Below are 12,131 nucleotides of genomic sequence, written 5' to 3'. Positions count from 1 at the left end.
CGGAACACTGAAGCAATGACAACCTTGGACAAGCAGTGTAATGAAGCACATGGAGGGTGTATTACTGGGTGGTCAGTCAAGAAGAAGGACGTCACAATGAAACCAAGGTTGGACAGTTTGCTGCACAAGACTGACCCATCTCAACCAACAAAGCCACAATTCAGTCGAAGCAAGAGGGAATGCTTCTATTGTAACAAGAAAGGCCACAGGATGGCCGAATGTCGATTGAGGAAGGCAGCTCAGATGAGGTCACGACAGAAGGCAGCCAGTGTGGTGCACGACTTCCAGAGGAAAGATGTTATGTGCAGAGCAGAGCCAAAAGAGCAGTCTGCATCAGCTGTGCAAAAGTGTTCTGAGGCGATCCAGGTGAACAAAGGGGGATTTCAGTCAACACCTATGGTCTTCAGCAGTTGTGAGGAAACCACTGCTGGCATCACCAATGACAACATCACCGTGGATGAAGGAGACATGGGTTCACAGAATGTGACAGTACTGCGAGACGCAGGATGTTTAAGTGCAGCTGTAAAGAAAGACCTGGTGATGAAAAGGCAGATGACTGACAAGGTCTACTCCTGCAAGTTCATTGATAGTGTACATTGCATCACTATCCAATGGCAAAGACCCTCATGGACACACCAAACTACACAGGAGAGGTGGAGGTCATGTGCATAGAGGACCCCATTTGTGATCTTGGGATCGGTAATATACCAGGAGCATGAGGGGTCAAGGATCTAAACCCAAACTGGATTCCACAGCTGGCACAAGCAGCAGTGACCAGGGCACAGACCAAGCACAACAAGGACGGCATCAAACCATTGAAGGTGTCACAATCTGACATTCCTAAAGTGACTGTGCAAGAGCTCGAGCAAGCTCAGAAGGAAGATGTCTCACTTCAAAGGTTGTGGAAGGAGGTGCAGGATAACAGAAATCAGACGTGACACAAGAGCAAGTAAAGGCTCGAAGTCCACAAAGGTGTCTTACACTGTATCTATACAACTGACATGACCAAGGTGAAGCAAATCATCCTTCCGACCAAGTATCGGGAAGCCATGATGAAATTGGCACACAAATAGATTATTATTGGAGGTCATCTTGGAGCGAAGAAGACAATTTACAGAATAACCAGCAACTTCATTTGGTCAAAAATAACCAGTGATATCAGCAGATTCTGCAAGTCCTGTGACATCTACCAGAGGACCATCCCCTTAGGACAATTCCCAGAGGACCATTTCCAAGATATCATTGGGAACCATGTCGTTGATTGAGGAGCCCTTTCGCAGAGTGGCTGTAGACTCAATTGGACTGTTGTCCCCAGTGTCTGATAAGAGCAACCAGTACATCTTGACCGTTGCAGACTATGCCGTTCGGTACCCTGAAGCAATTACGCTCCCCAAGATTGAGACGAAGAGGGTCGCGGAAGCATTGCTGGAAGTCTTCTCTCAAGGAGGACTCCCACAAGAGGTACTGAGCAACCAAGGTACTCAATTTACATCAGACCTAATGAAGGAGGTGTGTCGACTCATTGCGATGAAGCAAGTCTTCACGACACCATATAACCTCAGGTGCAATGGACTTTATGAATGGGTCGATGGAGTTCTGAAGAGCATGTTGAGGAAGATGTGTCAAGAGCAACCACGTGATTGGGAAAGGTACCTGGAGGCGGTGCTATTCGCTTACAGAGAGGTGCCTCAAGCAAGTACTGGGTTATCACCATTTGAGCTACTATATGGACAAACTGCAAGAGGGCCCATGCAGTTGTTGAAGGAACTGTGGACTGGAGAGAACATGTCGGAGGTTCATAATGCTTACCGATATGTCTTTGACTTGCGTAATCGACTGGATGACACTTGCTGACTGGCGCAAGAGAGTCTACATGCAGCACAAAGCAGTCAGAAGCATATCTGTGATAATAAAACCAGAGACAGAAAGTTCAAGGTTAGAGATGGAGTTTTATTGCTTCTACCAACGGAGCACAACAAGTTGACGCTCCAATGGCAAGGACCACATGAAGTCCAGGAAGTAGTCAACTGGATGGACTACAAGATCTGTGTCAAAGGCAAGACCAAAATTTACCATGCCAACCTTTTGAAGTTGTTTCATGAGAGAGCTGACAATGCAGCTGATATCACATTACAGCCAGATGTGGCTAGGAAGGCGGTCATCGACCCAGAGCTGGATGATGATGAAGAATGTGTCTTGGCAAATGAAAACTTGCTGGAATTGAGACCCAGGGCTGATGGACAGACATATGAGGATGTCAACATCAGCAAGGATCTGTCAGCAAGGCAGAGGAAAGAAGTCCAGAAGTTACTCCAGAAGTTTGCGGACATCTTCACCGAAATCCTAGGTACTACCAGTCTGGAGGAGCATTAGATTGAGACCACCACAGATGAGCCAGTCAGAGTCAAGCAGTTCCAAATGCCATATACTATGCAAGCTGTGATCAAGGAGGAAGTGGAAGCTACGTTGGAAGCAGATATCATCTAACCATCAAAAGCAGTCGAAAACTCACCGGTGGTGATTGCGAGGTAAAAGGATGGATTCAACTGTTTCTGCATTGACTTTTGGAGATTGAACTTGGCCACAAAGTTTGACACTAAACCCAAGGGGAACCCTAAGCTATCATGGCAAAGCTGGAGCGAGATCGGTATTTTACCAAGATCGACCTCAGCAAGGGTTACTGGCAGATTTTATGGAGAAAGTCTCAAAGGAAAACGCAGCCTTCATGATCTCAGATGGCTGTTACCAATTTAAGAAGATGCTATTTGGCATGGTAAACTTAGCAGTAACCTTCAATCGAATAATGAGGAAGATGCTGCATGATTTATGCAACATTGGCCACTATGTGGATGATATCCAGATGCACATGGTCAAATGGGAAGACCATGTCAAAACACTGCGGAAACTTTTAGAGCAGGTCAGGGAAGCAGGTTTGACTCTGTCACCTTCCAAATGTTACATTGGATTCCATACACTGGAGTTTGTGGGACACTGAGTGGGAAAGCATCAGGTGCAAATGGAGGAAGAGAAACTCACCTGCATCAGAAATGCCCCCGTACTGACAACCAAAGGACAGGTTAGATCATTGCTGGGCTTGGCAGGGTACTAAAGAATGCTCAAACCGAATTACGCAGATTAATTTGTGCCCCTCACTGACCTCACCAAAAAGAGTCAGCCCAACCTCATTCCGTGGTGGGCACCTTAAACAGAAGGCATTTGAAAGGATCAAGAACCTTCTTTGCAAGGCCCCTGTACTACAGATGGCTGACTTTGCCAGACCATTCATCGTGCAAGCGGATGCATCTGATGTCGGAATTGGAGCGGTGTTGTTACAAGAGTACAAGGAGGGAGTCTTTCCTGTAATGTATGCCAGCAAGAACCTTCTCCCCAGGAAAGGAACTACTTGGCAATAGAACATGAATGTCTCGCTATCCGCTGTTGTGTTTGCTATTAAGAAATTCCACAACTACATCTACGGACGAGAGTTCATCATACAGACTGATCATCAGCCGCTGCCGTACATACAGAAGTGTAAGATTGACAGTGAGAGGATAATACGGTGGGCATTGTTCCTACAGAACTATCGGTTCTGTATTCAAGCCATTAAGGGATCCAAGAATGCGGGAGCTGATTCTATGAGTCGACTGTGATCGTTTCTTTTTGGTTTGTTTTGCACCCTCTAATTTTAACCGACTAATAAACAAAATGTATTTGCAATAATTTTTTTTTTTTGAAAAATGGGGCTTATTTGTCAGTTAAAAGGTAGATCTTGTGGTATTTGTGAATAAGCATTAGTAAATGCCTGTAAATAAGTTATTAAAATTGATGATTATATGTTATAAGTTTCGTTTAGCACGGATCATTGAATTGTATTATAAACTGCTTGATGTAATGAGATAATATTGATGGTGGATGGCAGTATTGTACTATAAACTGCCTGATGAAATTTGTGTAGATGCTGGAACGTTCTCAGACGAAACTTCCACTATGGACGAGAATCACATTTGCTGGAAAGCACGGGATTGTTCTGTGATACTATATAAACTCGCGACAGGGAGGTGCAGAGAGATGGGTGACATGTGACAAGTGTGTTTTGATCGTCCTGTGCTCGATTTAACTCTGATGAGTGAATGAGGTATTAATATCCAGAGGGGTTGTTAACGCATGGAGCCGATTATAATCCGGTTCATTAAAACTCATCAAGATTGTGTATCAGGAAAGAATTGCTTTGAGCTCTTGGAATCATCCTGGACGAGCCAGCGTATGAGAGAGAACACTGCAACGGGAATCAAAGGTTCGGCAGTCCCAAAGGACGAGGTGAACAAGCGTGAGCTGTGCCGGCAGGACTGGGACACTGAGCAGCGGAAATAACAACACAGGAATCGGAGTTGGACAATGTATGTAATGGTGAACTTCCTCATTTGAGTTTGTATCTGTTCAGTTGAAATACAAGTTTCAAAAGCGTTATGCTGTTGATGTGGTCATTGCAACGTCACTCGGAAGTCACAGACACCAACTGACAAGATCCATTTCAGTGGTATCTGACTTGCACGTTCATTCATGACCCTGGATTGCAGTGGTTAGAGAATGCGCTGAGTTTGGCACTACAAATAGCATACGCACACCAAAGGAAAGGAAACCCCCAAAGTGCGTGCATCACCCCCACCCCCCCCCCCAATAATGTCCCATGCAGCATGCCACAGCTCAAGAGATGTTCCATGGTTTGGGGGCCAAGGCGGCATTCATGTTAATCACCTGGATTTTGCATGAAGAATAGTCTCAGAGTGTTTCACAAGCATTTCTCTAAACTGGCACCCCATCTCGCTCCCTTGCCATTCAATGCTACTAACTAAAACTTCTGAAAAGACACAAGTTAAGACCAATGCTTAAATCGCACAAAGTGATTCCTTACTCTCTGTAGCATTCACCAGTTGTTCACGTCACTCGCATTACACATATATCGAACAAGCACGAGAAGAACCCTACTTCCCATGTGGCAATAATGCTTGCAAAATTCCTTAATGGCCATCAGAACCTCCATCTAATATACTGTATAAAGCTGTTTCGAACCACTGATTTACTGACTCACTGACTAATATTAAAGATCGGTAACTTCCGGGTGACTTTAGAAAGCTGAAATTTTGCGTGCCGATGGATATCGAAGCTGGTACACTGGAAAAGCAATCACAGAGTCATCGGACAACATCCATAAATGACAATAGAATTTTTTTTTTTAATGAAAAAAAAATGCAGGTGAGCGACCTGAGAATGGTGAAGTACGGTAATTTTGTTTGCCAAAGGAAATTGAAGCCGATACACCAGGAAAAAAAAAATAATCACAGAAACATCGGAAAGCATCAGTAAATGAAAGTATAAATAGATGAAAATTAAATAAATGAAAAATCAAATAATGCAGGTGAGCAAACCAAGACAATGGGGAAGCACGGTTCATATGCTTACACATTGTGCAAGCACACCCTGCAAGTACATAGATACAATGAATAAACAATTAGGTAAATAATGAACTAAACCAGACTGACAAAGAATAGGTCTTTGTTAGTGGTAATGGATGGAAGTTTGCATGCTTTGATAGATATTCTTATAGTTTCAATATATATGCTTAGTCTGAAAGCTATACGAGCTAGATGTCATATGGCATTTACTTGAAATAAGAAAAATCAAAAGCTACCAAAATCCGCTGTTGTTCCCCAAAGTTAAACTTTAACCTTCATCCAAAGATTCAGGCACACCCATCCCTGCCTGGCCCAAGTACGGTGAAGCAATCGAATAAAAGTCTGTGTCACAATCACATAAAGAATGTCACAGGTTCCATGGAGGAGTGGATCATGAGCTTTCCTCACAAGCGAGAGGACCGAGGTTTGATTTCTGAGATGAGCGAAGCAAGTTCCCGTACCCCAAATGCTATTGTTTACCAAGCAGCAAGTAGAAACCCGGTTGTTAGTCAATTTGATGCTTCATATTCCTGGGTAAGGGTTCTGTCAGTGTAGACAGCAAGTGGTCTGGTCTTCTTTTGACATTTCTAGCTCCCAGGTTACGCTGCTTGCTAACTCAGGGCGTGGTCACTATATAGAAAGCACAACATTCAGATTGTATATATTTTTTTAATGCGCTCAGGTGTTCATGATCACTGTGAATGGCAAACTCCAATTGCAAAAAGGATTTTCTTCAACGATGAAAGTTTCCAAAGCAGCATTGATGCTAATTATGAAAACATGCTGGTGTTTGAAACAAAATGCTGAACCAAAAGCTGTTCTATTATGCAGATATTCCTTTAAATTCACCTCCTTTCAAAATGGAAGCCTTACTCAGATGGTACGTTATATAGTGCGGATTGATGGCATTCACCAAACATATCCCGAGGAAAGGTGCCTCGTCCCCACACGGATGTACAAAATGTGCTTACTCATTACCAAGGTTAATGTTTACTTTTTCTACCCCCCACCCATTGTACATTCCTACAAGCCCTTGTTTTCCAACACAAATCTTCAATAACATGCACATTAGGTTTTTCAAGTGCTGACATCTCCATTATTTTAAATTGCAACAAGCACAAACAATGATATGCAGTTGTGTGTACAGTGAAGCACTCGGTAGAGCGCATACATACCTCCACCAGACTGAACAGTTTACATTGTATAATCCCACTGATCTGCCAGATCTGGATCCAGATCTGAACCAAAATTGAATCGGCTTGTTGTTGTCACCTAACCAACTTATCCACCAAGTTTTGTCCAAATCCGTGCACAACTTTTGTTATATCGTGCAATACATTCTATTTGGCCCGATCTTTCAGTGGTGAAGAATAATTTAAAAAAATTTTTAAATACTCGTATCTGGATCTGAATCTGCACCTTCACCAAAATCTAATCAATTCGTTCTTGTCATACTACCAAAATGCTCACAAAGTTTCATCCGAATCCATCTACAACTTTTTAAGATATCCTTGTTCACAGACAAACAAACAGATAGACAAAAAAACAACCAGGCAGACAGAGACAGGGGTGAAAACATAACCTCTGTCCACATTCAGTGGCAAAGGTAATTACAAGGGAAGAGGTTGGAAAGTAGACTAGCTTTGGCAAAGTGACATGAACATTACACAGAGAGAGGTCTCACTTCCACTTTAGTCGGGCCATATAAAGAAAGCAACTCTCATGCTCCTCCTGGAAGGCAACCCCCACTAATGGCAACCTGCAATCTCTCTGCACAGCTCAGAAAACTTGTGTATCTGTCTGATGAAGAGCCAGTGCCCAACATAAACCTCACATGTGATACAAATTCAACAACCTCTCACCATCCTCCAGATTCTGATGGGAGATGGTCAGGTCTGTGACTGGTAAACATTTTCCTTCCATTCATTCCTTCCCAAGGATGAAGTCTATTCATACCCTCTCTCTCTCTCTCTCTTTCACACGTCCTTCTTGGATGGGCAACTTCCTCCTTCATGGAAAGTTGCAAACTCCTATCCACAAGAAAGGTTCCAAAATGGATCCCTCAACTGCAGGTCTGTCAGCCTTCTCCACATCATAAGCAAAGTAATGGAGTCCATAACAACAAGAGATTAGATCAAGTACTGGCAATAAACTCACCCAAAATGCAACATTGCATCAATTATCCAATTGGCTTCAGCTGGCAATGGCCTGAGTTGGATAGGCCAGTTCTCTTGTCGTTGTATCTTACTGGATGAATCATAACTTTCATTAATTTAATGGAGTTCAACATTGCAACAACCTCAAACATGACTGCTTCTCTAAATCCAAAATCTCTGACAACCAGTGTTGGCTTCGGACTTGGCCATTCCACCTTGGAAATGCTACTCCTTTGACACAAGAGTGGATGGATGCCCTGAAACACAAACAAGATATTAGGCCCTTAGGGCCATCTCTCAAGCCTTTGATACTGTCTGGCATGCAGGGCTGATTTCCAGATGGTCTTCATTTGGCATTCAGGGTTCGCTGCTCAAGTGGTTATCCGATTTCCTTTAGGACTGGAAATTGCGGGCGACCCTTGATCATGTCGTTTACCATGATCTTTCTCTTTTGGCCAGGGTTTCACAAGACAGCAAATACGGACAGATATTCTTGATCTGCCGGATTCTCTTGAAAATCATCCTTCCCATTTTTCAAATGACTCCACCCTGTGCAGAACAATACATCACACTTGTGAAAGGTTGGCCACTGCTGAATCCCTTTTGTTAGACCTAGAAAGATAAGCCACTCATCAGCTACTTTGAACACAACATTCAATGCAAGCATGTCTCACACGCTTTTCATATAGTCTCTCCATAACGATCAGCAATCAAACCAGCCAATCCACTTCCCTGGATAACAACTGGAAGAGGTAGAATTCATGGAACTCCATCTCACTATCTGCCATAACGTTTCATGGACAGGTCATAGCACTAAGCTGGCATCACAGACTCATGCGTTTTCACCTCATCCGCCGGGGCTGTCGAATGATTGAGTCCTGTCACGCCGTTCTCACTCAATGTCCTTGCAGTGTCCATCGGGGCTGTCCAGCAATCGACTCACGTCATGTTGTCCTCTCTCGTACGCTGGCCCATTCACGATGAATCAAGAGCATAAAGGAATTCCTTCCAAATACACAATCTTCATGAGTTGTAATCAACCTGATTATAATCGGCTCCACGCGTTAACCACTCTGGACATTAACACCTTGTTCACTCATCAGAGTTAAATCGAGCCCAAAAACACACGTCTCGTCACACATCACCCGTCTCACTACACTTCCCTCTCGCGGGTTTATATAGAAACACAGAATGATCCCTTGCCTTCCAGCAAATACGATACTCGTCAATACCGGAAATTTCATCTCAGAACGTTTCAGCATCTTCACGAATCTCACCAGACAGTTTCCAGTACAATTCTGCCATCTACATTCAAAATTAGCTCATTGCATCAAGCAGTATATAATACAATTCACCAATTGGTGCTTATAACATGTAACTGTCAATTTTAGTCATTCATTTATCGGCATTTACTGATACTTATCAAGAAATACAACGAATGCTTACTGGCGATACCATCTAACTTTTAACTGACACCCACACATCTCTCTATGATGTGGGATTGATGAGTTCTGGACCCAGTAACATCCCACATTCAATCTATTTATTAGCCCCAATTGGACTTTGTCCGAAATGGGGGCTTATGGATTTGGTCTCGATTTTCGTGTCCATGCGTGCATGCGTCCGCAACCATATCTCGGACATGTATCAACCGATTTTATTCGTACTTGGCACAAAGACAACACATGATGGTATACATATGCACATCATTTTGTTTCATGATGTGATCAAAGATGGCCGATGGCCATTTTAGCTGTGAAAAAAAAAAAACAACCTGGGATCAAATACATCCTCAACCATTTCTCCGACATGCATTTACCTATCTTGTTCAAACTTGGCACACAGATAACGAATGATGGCCTACATATGCATGTAATTCTTTTTCGATATCAGATCCAAGATGGCTAAATGGCGGTCATTTTATTACTTAAACGTGTCCCCAACCACTTCTTGGATGTGCCCGGTCCAATTTTGTTCAAATGTGGCACAAGCACAGTACACAATAGCCGATGGCATACACTTGCACCTAACTTTATTTTGCGATCTGATCAAAATGGCCGACTGGGAGACTGGCGGCCATTTTAGTTGTAAATAAATATGGGATAGTCCTTTAACTCTGTACAGCAAAATTACTAAAACAATGGGGGCTATGACATTTAATGCCTTTTTCCTAAGTACATACACACTACACAGTTGTCCTTTTTTCCTGGGGTCACCATCAGTATCAAATGAATTGGTATTTAAAGAACCTGAACACAAAGTAATAAATATTTGCATCATGAAAATATCAGAAGACTAGTAGCATGGACTAACAACTCATTCAGGTGCACCTGCAGTACCTGCACCAGAACACACCTTTAAGGCCCAGTCACACCTTGACGTTTTAGCCAGCTTATGCCGATTTTTGAAAAATTTGTCTAAAACGCTGGTACACGTCGAATACGTTATGGGTAAGTTTTGTAAACATTGAGAGCACATTGAAAAACACTGCCATACGTCATAGTACGCTGGCTTTCATCGTTGTACTTTGCGGTTGCCCTCAAATTTTAGCATGCTGGAAATTTTACGACTTATGCCAGCGTATGACTCAAGTTCTGCTATGCTGGCCATAAATTGTAGGCACGTTATGCGATCGTTGACACATGTTAATTGTAAGTTAATCATAAGTTGAAACACGTCGAGGTAATGTTTAGCGTACCCGAAACTTAGTTCTAACCTATGAGTAACGTGTTGTAGGCACGTTACGCGATCATTGACACACGTCCACACACGTTACTTGTAAGGTACTCATAAGTCGAAACACGTCAATGTAATGGTTAGCGTCAGTGTTCCAGACTCCCTGGTTTTTTTTTTTTTCTTCGGTATGACGGTGATGTTGACACTTCGATTTCTAGTGCGGTTATGATTTAAATCGTTGAGCGGCAGCCTATTAATTATATTATATTATAACCACACTAGAAATCAAAGTGTCAACATCACAGTCATACCGAAAAAAAACAAAAACAAAAAAAAACAGGGAGTCTGGAACACTGACGCTAACCATTACATTGACGTGTTTCGACTTATGAGTAACTTACAAGTAACTTTTGTCGACGTGTGCCAACGATCGCATATCGTGCGTACAACTTATTCCCATCGCATGCGGAACGTGTGAGGCATACGGCAAGTACGTTGTAAAATGTTTAACACGTTTAAAATTACAAGGCGTATTCCACTTACTACGACGTATTATAGCGTACTTTAGCGTTCTATTCACGTATACCAAACTTACCCATACCGTATTCGACGTGCGCCAGCGTTTGACGCATTTTTCAGAGGTTGGCATATGCTGGCAAGATTGCCAAGGTGTGACTGCGATGTTGGCACTTCCATTTCTCTGGCGGTTATGATTTGAATCATTGTGCGGCAGCCTTTTAATAGGCTACGCCACGTGATCGTCGGCGATACGTGCAGCATGCTATGCATAAGTTAGACTATCGTTGGGCAAAGGTTGTGAACGCTGACAACAGGCTAAGCATTCGTTGGTATGTTATCTATAAGACAACGAAACATTCTGTGTCCCTTACTAATATGTTATGCATACGACCAGCTCGTTATGAATACGTCCGAATCTTTTTAAAAAATACATCAAAAGTTCAGCGTAAGCCAGCGTTTTACATACATTTTGATACGTTGCCATTGCTGGCTAAAACGTCAAGGTGTGACTGGGCCTTTACATCGGCCCAGATTTCACGTGTTAAATACCGTGGGATTGTCAGTTTGATGGAATTTATAAATAAATTATTTAAAACATATTGGTGTGGAAATGATTCCTGGGAGATCCTCAGTATAATTCTAGTTATTCCTGAGGACATCTTGGAGATCTAGGGAACCTCATCATGGACGTCAAGCAGGTTGAGGCGGTCTCTGAAAACACGTTTGCGACGTCTTGCGTGGCAATAATCATCCGCTTGGTGACCAATTTCCATGAAGAGCTCCATTTGGAAAATCAAAGGTTGAAGGGGGGGAAGGGTGGAGTCCTTGGAGTTTAAGGAAGGTTTTAAGGAAAAACTTAAGGAATATTTAAACATGCAACAATCTTCAAATTGAGGGGAAACTTAAGGAATTTAAGGAAACCCCTTATCCTTTAGGGGAAACTTGAAGAAATTTTAAACTAAATCCTCAAATGTTTCCTTAAAAATGCTTTATACAACAGGGTGAAGGCCTTTTGTACCATTGGTATCTCAATGCAAGAGGCAGATACCCAATGACTGACTCTCGCACCAGTATCAAGTTAGTGGGCTCTATTTCATACAAGCTAACATCTGGCCTTGCTCCTTCTGCCATTTCTTAATTTGCTCTTTCCAAGGCACCCCAGGTAATACGTGTTTCTGTCGACACCCTCATCTGCTCATCCTCCAAAAGTCCAGAGTGGGTGCCCACCTGTGTTTAATCGTCAATCTATTCTCCAGATTGTTGAATCGGCTCCCCATATCTGTTGTCTCATCTTCCTCGCTTCAGTCTTTCAAATGCAGTACCCATC

The 12,131-nt window shown here is 42.8% G+C and overlaps 1 protein-coding gene across 6 annotated transcripts in view; it reads right to left on the bottom strand.

Annotated features, from left to right (window-relative positions):
* Positions 1-12,131, bottom strand: part of LOC147023222 (alanine aminotransferase 2-like) — a 98,749-nt gene that overhangs the window by 42,272 nt on the left and 44,346 nt on the right. The gene's annotated exons all lie outside the window — the stretch shown is intronic.

Source organism: Eptatretus burgeri, chromosome 7 (assembly GCF_056783735.1).
Source record: "Eptatretus burgeri isolate ZD-2024b chromosome 7, Ebu_testis_v1, whole genome shotgun sequence".
NCBI lineage: Eukaryota > Metazoa > Chordata > Myxini > Myxiniformes > Myxinidae > Eptatretus > Eptatretus burgeri.
The sequence above is the reverse complement of the archived record's forward strand: the minus strand, read 5'-3'. Positions and strand labels throughout refer to the sequence as shown.